This window comes from Rattus norvegicus, chromosome 2 (genome assembly GCF_021556685.1).
Source record: "Rattus norvegicus strain SHRSP/BbbUtx chromosome 2, alternate assembly SHRSP_T2T, whole genome shotgun sequence".
In the NCBI taxonomy this organism is placed as follows: Eukaryota; Metazoa; Chordata; class Mammalia; order Rodentia; family Muridae; genus Rattus; species Rattus norvegicus.
The window spans coordinates 9,529,067-9,544,221 of NC_141535.1; the positions used below are offsets into that span (position 1 = coordinate 9,529,067).

The following is a 15,155-nucleotide window of genomic DNA, read 5'->3' on the forward strand; positions in this document are numbered from 1 at the left end:
ATCTTATCTCAATGTCCTTGTATACATTGAGAGTTGAATTTTTATGCAGAATGGAATACATGGTTTAAATTTTATTTTCCTATATAACAACTATCCAGTTTGATTAGCAGTGTCTCTTCTTGATGGTTACTTTTCCTCATTGTTTGAGAACTCAATGGGTATAGGAATGTCTGTTTTCCAGGCCAGCATAACTCTACGTCCTTGGTAACATTTCTGCAGTATGACTTGCAGTCTGGGGTGGCAACTCCTCCAGCATATCTGTTGTTCCCATTGTCACCATTGCTGACGTCATTGCTAAGGATTGCTTTAGCCATAGTGTGCCTTTCATGTGATACTTAAAATTTTCCTTCCAATTCTTGTACAGAACTAAGTTGTAACTTTGAGGGGGTTTTGCACTGAATCTATAAATTGTTTTTGTGTAATATCCACTTTTACAATATTAATCCTACCAATCCATGAGCAGGGAAGACTACTCCATCTTTTGGAATCTTTTACACCTTTTTTCAGTAACATTTTCATTGTACGAGTCTTTCATTTCCTTAGTTGGGATTATTCCTAGGTTTGTTTTTGTTTTAGCTATTCTGAATATTCTGATTTTCAAATATCTTTTCAGTGAGTTTGATATTTGTGTATAAGAAGGCTACTGGTTTTCCTGTATTAATTTTATATGCAGCTACTTTAATGAATGATTTATTAGCTTTAGGAGGTTCCTTGCATTGTCTTCAATGTTCTTATATAAAGAATTCTCAATATGAAAAATCATAATTTGCGTCTGTAGAGTAAGACACATTGTTTTTGTCTTTTTCTGTTTGTATCCCCTTTGTTTCCTTCCCTTGTCCTTTGCTCCCCTCGAGGTACTGTAATATTGAGCAGGACTGGGGAAACTGGACATCCTTATCTTATTCCTGGTTTTAGTGGAAATGCTGGAATTTTTCTCTGGTTAAAGTGACACAGTTCAAAGCTTCTAGTACAATGCCTTTACTGTGTTAATAAGGGGCCTTTGTATCTATATTCTTGCCAGGACTTTTATTGTGAAGGTTGTGTTTTGTCAAAGACCTTTTTAGCATACTATAAATGTATTGAAATAGTTGAACTTGAAAACTTGAAAGTTTTGGAAAAGTCTGTATTCATTTTAAATTCCATTCTGAACAGAACATTCAAGAACAAATTAAAGTTTTTGTAGATCAACCTGTGAGACCTGTGGAAGAGAGGTGGAGAAAAAGCACTGCATTAAAACAAGGGGTTTCTTTACTCACCCTTCCTGTGCTCTTGTGTGAACTTGCTGATTAGCCTTTTGAGCTTGAGGAGGCTATGCAGCCTCGCTGTGTCTGTTTCAAGCAATGAGAACCATATTAGCACCTGCCTCATAGTGTTATTGTGAAAATTCAATGAATGAAATGCTTGATTAGTAATAGTAGATACCCAGTAAATGTTAGAGGCCATTTTTACATAATAGTTAATAATAACATATACTCCATAATCATAATTTTATATTCAGAATTTTGAATTTTAAATTACACAGTTTTCAGGAGGTCACAATAAATAAAATTACTTTTGTTTTTTCTGAACATTTTTTATTAACTGTGGTATGCTTACTATTTGTAGAAAATCTTTAAATAGCTTGGCAAAGTTCCGCTCTCTTTTTGCATTTTCTAGTGGACAGTAAAGAAAACATTTTCTACATCCTTCTAAAAACAGAACTGCTAATTAAATTCAGCAATTTGTTATTTTATTAAAATGTGTCAAGTTTTCAGTTTGTTTAGATGGTGAGAAATCTGGGTTCACAGTAGATAAAATATTTTTCTTAGTAGAGACATATTCTAAAATGTCTTGCTTTTAATTAAAACATACCCAGCTCTAAGACAACTTCAAGGTTTACAAGTTAAATTATGTTAGTTAATAATAATTCTTCGGTAAAGTCTAGCTGGAGTGTTTGCAAATTCCTGTGTATCTCAGCTGTCAGAAGGCCGAGGCAGAAGGATCTTCAGTTTCAGGCCAGCCTGAGCTACATAGCAAGACTCTAGAAATAACCCCTTCCAAAACAAACAAATAAACAAACAAACAAACAAACACCAAAACAGCATCAATAACAACAGAACCCATAGCAAAATGAAGGTTGGTATATAAAGGAGGCACGACAGTAACAAATGCATACCTGATAATGGAGCTTTAGAGTACACGAAGCAAAGCAAGAGAATTAAAGGTGACGATACATATTATTTCAGAATTTCCCTTATCCTCAGTGGCTTGTTGAATCTTAAAAGTCAGATCTTATGTGCTCAGAAGATGAACTTACAAAACAAGCCTGAACACAGAGGAGATTAGGATGTGGCAATCTGTGGGGCAGGTCAGAGCATGGATCTAGGATCATGAAACCAGAGAAGTGTGCCTGATTTGGGACTGCTCCAGGACACAGAGAGCTTTCTGTGATGTGGAGCAAGAAGATGAAAAGAAAGGAAAAACAAGACTGAGGTAGCCTCACAATGGCCTCATGCAGTAGGGCAGCACAGAAGAAGTAATTGAGAGCTCCTGAGTCTGTCAGAGTCACAGAGACACATTAAGATCCACCTAAAGAGAACTGTCTTGAGCTCATCGGTACAGGAGACAAATTCCTGAACAGAGTACCAATACCTCAGGCACTAAGATCAACAATTTATAAACAGGACTCATGAAACTGAAAAGCTTTTGCAAGGATAAAGACACCAATAGAACAAAATGGCAGCCTACAGAATGGAAAAAGATCTTCAACAAACCTACATCAAACAGAGGACTAATATCCAAAGACCTCAAGGACTTGGACAGCAACAAACCAAGTAATGGGATACAGAGCTAAACAGAGAATTCTGAACAGAGGAATCTTGAATAGCTGAGAAGCCTTAAAGAAATGTTCAACGTCCTTAGTAATAGGGAAATGCAAATCAAAACAACTCTGAGATTCCGTCTGACACCTATCAGAATGGCCAAGATCAAAATCTCAAGTGATAGCACATGCTGGTGAGGATGTGGAATAAAAGGAGAACACACCTCCATTGCTGGTGGGAGTGCAAACTTACACAACCACATTGAATATTGGCGATTTCTCAGAAAAATCGGGAATAGTTCTACCCCAGGACTCAGCTATGCTACTCCTGGACATAAACTCAAACAATGCTCCACCATCCCACAAAGACACTCGCTCAACTATGTTCATAGTAGCTTTGTAAGCAATAGCCAGAAACTGGAAACAGCCTAGCTGTCCCTCAACTGAAGAATGGACAAGGAAAATGTGATACATCTACACAATGGCATATTATTCAAGTATTAAAAAACAAAGACATCATGAAATTTGCTGGCAAATGGATGGAACTTGAGAATATCATCCTGAGTGATGTAACCCAGAGCCAGAGTGGTAAATACTCACTTTTAAGTGGACATTAGCCATGAAGTGTGGGATAACCACACCACAATCCAAAGACCAAAAGAAACTGGATCATAAGGCGGGGCCATGGGAGTATGTGTGAATCTCACTCGGAAGAGGAAACAAAATAGTCTCTGGAGGGACAGGCACTCGGAAGAGGAAACAAAATGGTCTCTGGAGGGACAGGCACTCGGAAGAGGAAACAAAATGGTCTCTGGAGGGACAGGCACTCGGAAGAGGAAACAAAATGGTCTCTGGAGGGACAGGCACTCGGAAGAGGAAACAAAATAGTCTCTGGAGGGACAGGCACTCGGAAGAGGAAACAAAATAGTCTCTGGAGGGACAGGCAGCTGGGTCTTCTGCCACACATGCTTTTAGCGTGATGCCCAAATCCCAGCGAGGCAAGAAAGTTTCCTTAACAAAAAACTGCCAAAAAGGGCTTGGGACTGAGGCAGATCCTGATAGAAGAGCTTTGGGAATGTGTGGACAACAAGTATCTCTTCGTCTTCTACCTGGTCAACACGAGGAAAAGCAAGCGGAAGGACTTCCAGAATGCTTGGAAGCACAGCCAGATGTTCTTTGGCTAAAACAAGGTGATGATGTTGGCCTTGGGTCGAAGCCCGTCTGATGAGTACAAAGAAAACTACATCAGGTCCGCAAGAAGTTGAGAGGCGAAGTCGGGCTCCTTTTTATCAACCGCATGAAGGAGGAGGTGAATGAGAGGTTCACAAAGTATACAGAAATGGGTTTTGCTCGAGGAGGGAACAAAGCAACTTTAACTGTGAGCCTGGATCCAGGGCCTCTGAAGTAGTTCCCTCATACCATGGAGCCATAGCTGAGGCAGCTGGCTGGGTCTGCTCACTACCCTCAAGAAAGGCATGGTGACCCTGCTGTCTGACTATGAAATATGCAAGGAGGGTGACGTCCTGACCCCAGAGCAGGCCCGTGTCCTGAAGCTGTTTGGGTATGAGATGGCAGAATTCAAAGTGACTACCAAATACACGTGGGATGCCCAGTCGGGGAGATTCCAGCAGATGGACAAGGACCTGCCTGAGAGCGTGCCTGAGTCTGAGGGAGAGTCTGAGGGAGAGTCTGGGGAGGAGGATGACAGCTGACTGAGCACCGGGACTAAGGCCTCCAGCAAGCTCATCATCTCCGCTGGACCCCGCCCTCCCGGACTGTTATCACCCTTCTGGAGGGAGAAGGCATTTATTTTTGCTATGGATGAAGAAAGGAAGGGTGCTAGGGAAAGACTTTGTTTCTATAAAGAATAAAATTTTGTCCACAGGGTGAAAAAAAAATAATAATAATTCTCCATAGAAAAACAGAATCATGATAGGCTTATTTACTAAGTACTAGAACATTGTATGAATTATACATTTCCATTTGCTTAATATCTTTGTTTGAAAGAAATACAAAGAAAAGAACTATGATCAACAAATATTTGTTCAGAAACTTAATTCATAAAAGTTTGATTGGCCTGAATGCTGTGATTACCATAATGTGCCACGATACCAGGTTTATTAGGTTCTAGCAATTGAACCCAGAGTGTGGTCTAGACTGTGGGAGCATTGCATCACCTAAATTACATTCAAAACATAAAAGAAAAGTATTTGGAATGAAGTATAAAGCCTATTATTATCTATAATAATTTAAATATCTATGTTATCTATAACTTCTTATCTATAAATATATAACTATAATTATATATCTAGCTATCTATCTATAACTATTAGTAACTAAGTTGTAACTATTAACTAAACAAGAAAAATATTCCTTTCCTATGGTGTGGTAGGAATTGATAAATATGTTTTTTAATTTATTTTTCTCTCCCTTCCTTCCTTTGCTTCTTTCTTCCTTTCTTTCTTTCTTTCTTTCTTTCTTTCTTTCTTTCTTTCTTTCGTTCTTCCTTCCTTCCTTCCTTCCTTCCTTCCTTCCTACACTCCAGATTTTATTCCCCTTTGGAACTCCCCCAAGGGTTCTACAACCCCCCTTCCAGCCCCACAAGGATCTTCCCATCCCACCCACCCAGACCTCTAAACTTCCAAACCTCCAGTCTCTTGAGGATTAGGTGCATCTTCTCTGATTGAACCCAGGCCTGGGAGTCCTCTGCTGTATTATGTGTTGGAGGCCTCATCTCAGCTGGTGTATGCTGCCTGGTTGGTGATCCAGTGTCTAAGAGATCTCAGAGGTTCATGTTAATTGAGACTGCTGGTACTCCTACAGGGTTGCCCTCCTCCTTAGCTTCCTCCAGCTTTTGACTAATTTAACCAGAGGGGTCAGCAGCTTCTATTCATTGGTTGGGTGCACATTTCTACATCTAATTCTTTCAGCTGCTTGTTGGGTCTTTTGGAGGGCCATAATTGTAGGTTCCTTTTTAAAAATATTTATTGAAATTTTTATGTAGGTCTTGCTTAAGCAACCATATTGGTGAGATTTCGTAGGTACAACTTCCATGACAGTCAGAAGGTGCTGTGTCATAGTAGTCTTGGTCTTCTGGCTTTCATGCTCTTCCTCAGCTTTCCCTAAGCCTTAGGTATAGGGGTTGCACTGTCGCTATGATAACCACAATTGAACACCCACAGTCACATATTCTCATCATTATGATTAGTTGTGTTTCTATGTAATAGTCTTCAGATGTGGAGATCTCACAAGGCCTCAACCCTAGATGAAGAGCTTCCACCAATTAATAGCTGCTAAGAAAAAGAGAGTCTGTCTTCTCCAGGAATGTGTCTTAGGATAGATTTTCAATCCCAATCAGTCAGTCCTGAAGACATGTACATCTAAGCACCACTAAATGCATCCAGTAGTGCTTGCTTTGGCAGCATATATACTAAGATTGGAATGATACGGAGATTAGCATGGCCCCTGTGCATGGATAACATGTAAGTTCGTGAAGCATTCCATATTTTCAACCAGATGGTGAGAGGCAAAGGCAGGACCATAAGCAACAGAAGCCAATATACATGGGCATCATCAGAACCCAGTTCTCCTACCAGAGCAAGCCCTGAATATATCAACAGACCTGAAAATAAGGAAGTTGATCTAAAAGCCTATCTCATGAAGATAATAGAGTATTATAAGGAAGGTATAAATAACTCAGTGAAAGAAATATAGGAAAGCACTGGTAAATAGGTAGAAGCCCTTAAAGGGGAAACAGATAAATCCCTTAAAGAAATACAGGAAAATACAGTCAAACAGGTGAAGGAATTGCATAAAGTGGTACAAGATCTAAAAGTGAAAGTAGAAACAATAAAGTAAAAAAACAAGTGGAGGGAAACCAGGAAATGGAAAACCTAGGAAAGAGGTCAGGAATTACAGATATAAGTATCACCAACAGAATACAAGAGATAGTAGAAAGGATCTTAGGTGTAGAAGATACAGTAGAAGAGATTGACACGACGGTCAAAGAAAATTCGAAGCATAAAAATCCCAACTCAAAACAGCCAGAAAATTCAGTACATAATGAAAAGACCAAATCTAAGAATAGAGGAGAATGAAGATTCTCAGCTCAAAGGACCTGAAAATGTCTTCAAAAAAATCATAGAAGAAAACTTCCTCAACCTAAAGAAAGAGATGGCCATATTGGTACAAGAAGCCTACAAAACACCAAATAAATGGGACCAGAAAAAAAAATCCTCTTATCACATAATAATCAAACACTAAATACACAGAACAAAGAAAGAATATTAAAAAGGCCAAGTAACATACAAAGGCAAACCTATCAAAATTACACCAGACTTCTCAACAGAGTCTATGAAAGCCGGAAGAGCCTGGTCAGAGGTCATGCAAACTCTCAGAGAACACAAATTCCAGCCCAGGCTACTATACCCAGCAAAACTCTCAATCAACATAGATGGAGAAACCAAAATAGTCCAGGACCAAACCAAATTCAGACAGTATCTATCTATCAATCTAGCCCTACAGAGGATGCTAAAACAAGGAAGATACCTATACCAAAGAAAAGACAAGACATTAAGTATCTCACAACAAAGCCAAAAGGAGAGAATCACAAGCACGTAAACCTACCTACAAAAGCAACTATAACAGGAGCCAACAGTAATCTGTCTTTAATATCTCTCAGTATTGATTGGATTCAACTCACCTATAAAAAGATATAAGCTAACAGACTGGTTATGCAAACAAGATTCAACGTTTTACTGCATACAAGAAACACACCTCATTAACAAAGAAAGACACTATCTCAGTGTTAAATGATGGAGAAAGGTCTACCAAGCAAATAGTCCCAAGAAACAAGCTGCAATTGCCATCCTAATATCCAATAAAATAAACTGTCAACCAAAAGTTAACAAACCTGATGAGGAAGGAGACTTCACACTCATCAAAGGGGAAATCTACCAAGAAAATTTCTCTGAACATCTATGTCCCAAATGCAAGGGCAGCCACATTCATAAAAGAAACTTTAGTAAAGCTCGAAACACACATTGAACCCCATACAATAATAGTGGGAGACTTCAACACCCCACTCTCCCCAATGGATAGGTCATTGAAACAGAAATTAAAGAGAGACACAGTGAAACTAATGGAGGTTATGAACCAAGTAGATTTAACAGATACCTATAGAACATTTCACCGTAAAACAAAAGAATACACCTTCTTTTCAGTACCTCATGGTACCTTCTCCAAAATTGACCATGTATCTGGTCACAAGACAATCCTCAACCAATACAAGATTGATATAATCCCATGTACCCTATCAGACCACCATGGTCTAAAGCTAGTCTTCAGTAACGGCAAAAGCAACAGAAAACCCACATACCTGTGGAAACTGAACAACTCTACTCAGTGGTAATTTGATGAAGGATGAAATGAAATAAATAAAGACTTCCTAGAATGTAATGAAAATGTTGACACAGTGAACCCAAACCTATGGAACAGAATAAAAGCAGTGCTAAGAGGAAAATTCACAGCACTAAGTGCACTGGTAAAGAAGCTGGAGAGAGCATACATTAGCAGGTGACAGCACACCTGAAAGCTTAAACCGCCTCTTAGTGGTTTATGTTCTAAGATCAAGAATTGATAAATGGGACCTCATAAAAATGCAAAGCTTCTGTAAGGCAAAGGACAGTGTCATTAGCACAAAACAGCAGCTAACAGATTGGGAAAAGATCTTTACTAGTCCTACATCTGATAGAGGGCTAATATCTAAAATATATAAAGAACTCAAGACGCTTACCAAAAAACCAAACACCCAATCAAAAATGGAGCATAGAACTAAACCGAGAATTCATAATAGAGGAATCTGGAATGGCTGAGAAGCATCTAAAGAAATGTTCAGAGTCCTTAGTGATCAGAAAAATGCAAATCAAAACAACCCTGAGATTCTACCTTATACCAATTAGAATGGCTAAGATCAAAACCTCAGGGGACATATGTTGCGAGGATGTGGAGAAAGAGGGACACTCCTCCACTGCTGGTGGAATTGCAAACTGGTACAACCACTCTGGAAATCAATTTGGAGATTCCTCAGAAAAATGGAAATAGACTTACCTAAAGATCCAGAAATTCCACTCTTGGGACTATACCCCAAAATGCCCCACCATGCCACAGGGGCCCATGTTCAACTATGTTCATAGCAGTTTTATTTGTGGGAGCCAGAAGCTGGAAACAACCCAGATATCCCACCACAGAAGAATGGATATAAAAAATGTGGTTCGTTTGCACAATTTGATACTACTCAGCTATTAAAAACAAGAACATCCTGAGTTTTGCACGCAAATGGATGGAACTAGAAAATGTCATCCCGAGTGAGGTAACACAAACCCAAAAGGACATGCATGGCATGTTCTCACTAATAAGTAGATATTACACCCCCCCCCAAAAAATAAGAGTATAGAATACCCAAGATACAATAGACCACAGAACACAAAAAGGTCAACAAACTGAAGGACCCAAGTGAGGATGCCTCAGTTCCACTTGGAAGGAAAAATAAAGCAACAGCAAGGGGAAAAGGAGGCAGGAACAGGAGAGGGGAAGGGGATGTGGGTGGAGAGAGAGGGAAACATGATCTGGTATTGGGTTGGGGAAAAGGACTGAAGCCCTGAGAGCCAGCAGAAAAAAATGGAAACAGGTGACCTAGGGAGGAAGGTGGTTGGGAAAACCCTTTAGAAGACCCTTGGGGGTGAGAGACTCTCAGGACTCAAAGGTGAGGACCCTAGATGAAATGCCCTACAGTGAAGAGAGGGAACTTATTGAATCCACCTCTAGCAGAAAGACAGGGCATCAAGTGAGTGATGGATTGCTATCCCACAGTCAAAACTCTGACCCATAATTGTTCCTGTCTGAAATAACTGCAGGGATGGAAATGGAGAAGAACCTGAGGAAAAGAATGTCCAGAGACAGGCCCAAAGTTGGTTCCAGCTCAAGGAGAGGCCCCAAGACCTGTCACCATTACTGGAGATATGGGGCATTCACAAAAAGGGACCTATCATGACTGCTCACCAAAAGTCCCAACAAGTAGCTGAAAGAGTCAAATACAGATAATGTGCACCCAACCAATGAACAGAAGCTGCTGACACCTCTGGTTGAATTAGTGAAAAGCTGGAGGAAACTAAAGAGGAAGGCAAACCTGTAGGAGGACCAGCAGTCTCAATTAACCTGGACCCCTGAGATTTCTTAAACACTGGAACACCAACCAGGCTGTATACACCAGCTGAGATTAGGGCTCCAACACATACACAGCAGAGGACTCCCGGGTTTAGGTTTAGGTTCAGTCAGAGAAGATGTACCTAACCCTCAAGACAAGGGAGGCCCCAGGAAGTTTAGAGGTCTGGTTGGGTGGGTGGGGTTGGGACATCCTTGTGGGAGAACAGGTGGACCAGGAGGGGAATAAAATCTGGAGTGTAAAAATAATAAATAAATAAATAAATAAATAAATAAATAAATAAATAAATAAATAAATAAAGTGTTCAGTAGGTTATATGTGTATCTGTGTGTATGTTCATGTGTATGTATATGTAACAGTGATTAAAGTGGTAGTAATGAATTTGAGAGGGAGTGATAAAGGCTAATGAAAGTGGCTCTCTGTAACTGAAATTTTCACTGTAAACCAGAGAAAGATTCAGAGGTATCTAGAACATACTTAATTTGGCTAGTAGTTTGAACCAACCACGAGAGGAGAGAGGGCTTGAGAGAGAGAGAGCGAGAGAGGAGGAGAGGGGAACATGAGGCCAAGAAAGGAACCAGGATCTAAGAAAGTGCTTAGTTAGCCAAAATGGCTGAGGTTATGTAGGGCAAGAGAAGCTGGGAGAAGGGGAAGCAGAGTTCTGAGGCTGGAAAGGTCTGGGTTTGGTGTGGGGGTGAAAAGTCAGAGCTAAGGTATTCTCTGAGAGCCTGGCAGCCAGAGTCTAATGCAGTATGTTAATAGACACCTCAGTTGTCCTGGGTTTCTGTGAGACCTAACACTGATCAATTAGAAATTATGGAGAATCAGTCTTCTTAAGGGTGTGAGCCCCTAGTAGGTCACCCATGTTCCACTAAAGGCCACATATCCAAGAGTATATGTGCAGTACAAATTGCACGTGTATTTTAAAAAAGGACAAGTTAACAAATTGGATAGGTAGGAAAGAGCTATCAGTTCTGAGAGGAGAGCAGTGGTATTATCAAAATCCATTGTATAGAATTCTCAAAGAGCAATAGGCAAAATAAATACACATGCATTTTCTTTCTATTTCTTCTATTTCGAATCTCTTGGTGTATTCTATTTTTAAGTTCCAAAGAAACCTGGGATTTGGTACCTATGGCTCCTCCTAGCATTTCTTACGTCACCCTTTAGCCTATCCCAACTATCTCCAACTGAGGAGCTGGCCAGCCAGCTTCCTTTCTGATTCCTTTATAACTCAACCTGGACAAATGGTTAACTCTCAGCTGGCAGAGAGTTGCTTCCTCTATCTGTCCATTTTAAATTGTCTGGTTTGAGCTTCCCTAGCTCTTCCTCAAGCTGGCATAACTGCTGAGTTTAGATGTGCAACTTCCCTGTTGTTTCTGACATTTTTTTCCTTGTCAAATATGACCTCTGGCTTTTACAGTCTTTCTGCTCCTTTTGCATGGTCCCTGAGCCACAGAATGAGGAGTTGTGATGTAGATCTCCCATTTATGGCTGATTATTCTGCAGGAAAAGAACACCAGTTATTCACAATCTATTTTTAAACACTTAAAGATTTCCATAATGTATAAAGTGTTCTCTGGTCTTTTATATTTTAAATAGTTGCTTAAAGTATTGCCTAGTAACCCAAATGTAGAATCTCTGAGGGTAATCAAAGTTCTTGCAGTTCAAGGCAAATTAATAGTGTGCAGTGAAGGGAAAATGTTTTCTGTGTGTCTTTATGCATATGAATATGTAATTGTCTGATGGTTGTAGATTATCTACAGTTTCAAAATCATAAATTCTCTAAATATAGCTTATTTATCTTCTTTTTTATAGAGTATTTGTAACCAATATGTCTGGTAAACATGGATCCTAAACCATAAACTTGTATTTGAAGTGCAGACACCTAACAGAATAGTCCTGACTACATGAAGTGTCAGTCTTCATGGACATCTTTCTAGCTCCAACCTATCCTTTAATTCAGGGAGCGGGAGGAAGCTTTGTTTTGTTTTTGTTTTTGTGTGGGTTTTGTTGTCTTTTTAGTTCTTCCTTTTTCTTTTAATTTATTTTGCTCTCATACAGAATATCCTGTCAGCAGCTTCCCCTCCTTCTACTCCTCTTGGACCCCTACGCCTCCTCGCTTCCCCTTTATTTCCCTTCAGAAAACAGCAGGTCTTCCAGGAATATCAATCTAAGAAAGCATTATAAAATATAATAAGACAAGGCATAAACTCTCATATCAAAGCTGGACAAGGCAACCCAATAGGAGGAATACAGTCCCTAAAGCAGGCAAAGGAGTCAGAAACACCTCACTGTTGGAAGTACCATAAGGAGACCAAGCTAAACAACCACAGCAAGTGTGCAAAGGGCCTAATGCAGACCCATACAACCCTCATGGTAGCTGTTTTAGTGTTTGTGAGCCCTTATGAGCTCTAATTGTTTGATTCTGTGGGAAGAGTTCTCCTGGTGTCCTCAACCCCTTTGCCTCCTACAATCTTTCTCTTCTCTTCTCTTCTCTTCTCTTCTCTTCTCTTCTCTTCTCTTCTCTTCTCTTCTCTTCTCTTCTTCTTCTTCTTCTTTTTCTTCTTCTTCTTTTTCTTCTTCTTCTTCTTCTTCTTCTTCTTCTTCTTCTTCTTCTTCTTCTTCTTCTTCTTCTTCTTCTTCTTCTTCTTCCTCCTTCCTCTCTCTCTCTCTCTCTCTCTCTCTCTCTCTCTCTCTCTCTCTCTCTCTCTCTCTCCCTCCCTCCCTCCCTCTCCCTGCTCCCTTGTGGGGTTCCCTGAGCTCTGCCTGAAGTTTGGTTGTGGGTCTCTGCATCTGTTGTCATCAGCTACTAGAGGGGATTAGGCTGATGGCTAAGTACCAGTCTATCAGTGTAGTAGAATATAGTTAATGTATTAATCATACAACTGACTCCACCCCCATTTAGTCAGTCATGTTTGCTTCTATCCTGGGTCTATGAGCAATTGGCTTCTGTTTTCTGGCGGTCCAGGCATGTTGGGCATGGGCTCCCTCTCATGGCTTTGGCTTCAGATTAAACCAGTCATTAGTTCCCCACTTCAACAAGCTTTGCCCCAGCACAACTTACAGGCAGGACAGGTTGTGGGTCAAAGGTTTTGTGACTAGATTGGTGTCCCAGTCCCACCACTGGGAGCCTTGCCTGGCCAGTTCAGGCTCCATATCCTCTATTACTAGGAGTCCTCACTAGGCTTACCTTAGTGAATTACAGGAAATATCTAGTGTACTAGGTATAATGGTTTGAATAGGTATGGCCTCCATAGACGCATGTGTTTGAATTGGCCCATATGGAGTGGCACTATGAAGAGGTATGGTCTTATTGGAGTAGGAGTGGCCTTGATGGAGTAAGTGAGTCACTGTGGAGGGGAGCTTTGAGGTCTTATTTATGCTCAAGATAAGCCCAGTATAGGCACAGTCCCCTTCTGTTGCCAAAATGTAGAACTCTTGCCTCCTCCAGCATCATGTCTGCCTACATGCTGCCATGATTATAATGGACTGAATCACTGAAACTGTAAGCTAGCCTGGATTCTTTCCTTTAAAAAAGTTTCCATTGTCATAGTGTTTCTTTGCAGCTATAAAACCTAAACTAAGACCCTAGGTTTTCACATTATCCTTTAAAGGTCCTCCCATATCTAATGGTTTCTTCCTTTATTCTCTCCCTCTATCCCTGTCTTTCCTATCTCGTCCCATCTGATTCCATGCTCACCAATACCCCGAACACCTGCAAATTCCATTTCCCCCTCCAGGAGATCCGTGTCCCCTACCTCAACCCTCCTTGTCACTTGCCTTCTCTGTGTATGTGGACCGCAGTGTGATTATCTTTTATTTAAGAACTAATATCCACTCTAAGTAAGAATATATTAATTGGTCTTTCTGGATCTGGTTTGCCTCACTCAGGACGATTGTTTTTGGTGCCAAGTGTTTCTAGAGAATTGCTTGCCATTTTCATGATGTCATTTTATCTAACACCTGTGTAAATGGACTACATATTCTTTATTCTTTAGTTGACGGATGTCTAGGGTGTTTCAAGGTCTGACTATTCTGGATGAAGCCACTCTGAACACAGTTGAGCAAATATCCTTGTAGTAAGATGGAGTATCTTTTGGGTATAGGAGTGATAGAGCTGTGTCTTGATAGATCAATTCCCAGTTTCCTGAGGAGCCACCATATTTGTTTCCATAGTAGCTTTACAAGTTTACACTCTCACCAGAAATGGAAGTGTTCCCCTTGTTCCACCTTGTTGACAGCATGAGCTGTTCTTTGAATTTTTAGTCTTAGCCATTCTGATCGATATAAAAGGTTATCTCAGAGTCATTTTGATTTTCATTTCTCTGATGAGTAAGGATGTTGAATGTATCCTTAAGTGCATCTGGGTTATTTGAGATTCCTCCATTGCTGGAAATGCAAACTTGTACACAACATTTTCTAACTAATTTGGTTTGTTAATATCTAGTTCCTTGTACTCTTCACATATTTTCTTTATCACCTGTCAGTAGTGGAGGCTGTTGTGATCTTTTCCCATTCTGTAGGCTGCTCTTTTGTCCGATTTATGGTATGCTTTGCCTTTCAGGCATTTTTTGGCTTTATGTTGATCCTAATGCCTATGCTATCAGTTTAGGAAATTGTCTCAGGTGTCACTGTGTTCAATTCTATTCACCCGTTTTCCTTCTATCAAGTTCAGTATGTCTAGTTTAATGTTGAGGTCTTTGATCCACTTGTAGTTCTGTTGTTGTAATCCTCCTTTCATCCCAGAGTTCTGATAACATGTAGGGATTATTTCAGTTTTCTTGTATATGTTGAGACTTGTGATGGAGTATGTGTTAATTTTGGGGGAAAAATCTTTAGATGATAAGAAGATATATTCTTTTGTGTTAAGAAGGTATATTCTTTTGTCTTTGGGTGAAATGTCCTTCAGGTATCTGTTAGGTCCATTTGGTTTATAATGTCTGTGAGCTTCAGAACTTCTCTGTTTAGTTTTTCTCTAGATTATCTGTTGATGAGAGTTGGATATTGAAGTCTACTGTTATCAGTGTGTGAAAGTTGATGTGTGCTTTAAGGTTTGTTATTGTTTCTTTTACAATCATGGCTGCCCTTAGGTTTTGTGGCATTGATGTTAAGGATTGAAACGTTATCCTG

The 15,155-nt window shown here is 40.0% G+C and overlaps 1 protein-coding gene, 1 non-coding gene and 1 pseudogene across 36 annotated transcripts in view; all 3 read left to right on the forward strand.

Moving 5' to 3' along the window:
• Arb2a (ARB2 cotranscriptional regulator A) overlaps positions 1-15,155 on the forward strand; it is a 464,299-nt gene that overhangs the window by 212,339 nt on the left and 236,805 nt on the right.
• LOC147995953 (mRNA turnover protein 4 homolog pseudogene) lies at positions 3,699-4,608 on the forward strand (annotated as a pseudogene).
• Positions 6,207-6,310, forward strand: Rnu6-259 (RNA, U6 small nuclear 259). Its single transcript, XR_015678768.1, has one exon. It is a non-coding gene; the product is annotated as a U6 spliceosomal RNA (small nuclear RNA).